Source organism: Gekko japonicus, unplaced genomic scaffold, assembly GCF_001447785.1.
Source record: "Gekko japonicus isolate JY-2015 unplaced genomic scaffold, Gekko_japonicus_V1.1 scaffold2471, whole genome shotgun sequence".
Taxonomy (NCBI): Eukaryota; Metazoa; Chordata; class Lepidosauria; order Squamata; family Gekkonidae; genus Gekko; species Gekko japonicus.
In genome coordinates this window covers 26,915-28,269 of record NW_015169253.1, presented here as the reverse complement: position 1 = coordinate 28,269, position 1,355 = coordinate 26,915, and the positions used below count along the sequence as shown (strand labels likewise).

General features: G+C 55.9%; 1 protein-coding gene across 1 annotated transcript in view; it reads right to left on the bottom strand.

The window, feature by feature from the left end:
- The window catches only part of PKD2L1 (polycystic kidney disease 2-like 1), a 27,311-nt gene that overhangs the window by 8,168 nt on the left and 17,788 nt on the right, over positions 1-1,355 (bottom strand). The window lies entirely within an intron of this gene.

Genomic DNA, 1,355 nt, shown 5'->3' with positions numbered 1-1,355 from the left:
AGATGGGGGAAGTGGGCGGGGGGGAAGAAAAAGCAGAAAGGCCACCCTCCGAAGAGCCTTGCAGCCCCCTCTCCCACCCACCCGATGCGCCCAGCTTAGCACCCGGCTAGGGGGGGCGCCACAAGGGCCGGGTCTGTGGGGACCACCAGGAGATGCTGACTGGCAGATCGTAAAGCTCTCCGGGGCCCATAGGGGGCCTGTAAAACGGATCGGGGGGGGGGAGGACAGACACAAGGTGAGGGGGGGCGCCACAAGGGCCGGGTCTGTGGGGACCACCAGGAGATGCTGACTGGCAGATCGTAAAGCTCTCCGGGGCCCATAGGGGGCCTGTAAAACGGAGCTCTTCCACCAGGCTTCTGGGAGCCGCTGCCACCACCAATGAAGAACATCAGATGGTCGAACGGGAGAGGGCCACGGATTCCGGAAATCGCCACCAACAGCCTAAAAAACCACCAAGAGCTGCAATAGGCTTCCCAAGTCCCCCCGGAGAACTCCACCCCGACGTGCACGCTGGGGGTGGGGCCATGCCAATCCAAGGGAAAACTCTATGGTTTTCCCTCGTATGGCCATGCCCCCACCCCCAGCGCGCCTGCCGTCGTCACGTCACTTCTGGGAGACGTGCATGCGGTGCACGCGCACACACACCAGACGCCGGCCGGGAGCCCCCCGCTCCGGCAGAAGATCGACTTGGCAACGCCATGCTGCAAGGACAATCAAATTGAACACTGGGAGCTGAGAGCTTTGAATAAAAGCTGCGACCGTCATACAAACAGCAAGGACTACGAGCACTTTATTGTGGTTTCAGAATTGTTTTAATTGTAACTGTTTTAATGTAACTTATCTGTTTTTATGTAAGCCGCCCTGAGCCGGCTTCGGCAGGGAGGGCGGGGTAGAAACTTGAAAAATAAGTAAATAAAATAAATACTCCATAAAGAAGAACTCCCAGATTAGAGTCTGCGTAAAGAAGAACTCCATAAAGAACATCATAAAGGGAACTGGATAAACATCTGGAGCAGAGGTCCATCAGTGGCTATTAGCCACAAGGTATAGATAGGGACTCTGGGTCAAGGGATGCTCCGTATTCTTGGTGCTTGGGGGGGGGCAACGGTGGGGGGGGGGCTTCTAGTGTCCTGGCCCCACTGCTGGACCTCCTGATGGCCCCTGGTGCTTTTGGCCACTGTGTAACACAGAGTGTTGGACTAGATGGGCCATTGGCCTGATCCAACATGGGCTTCTCTTATGTTCTTATGTTAAGAGCAAAGACTGGATTTATACCCCATGGCCCTTCACTACCCAAAGGTGTCTCAGAGCGGCTTACAAACTCCTTTCCCTTTCCCTAACCACCACAGACACAC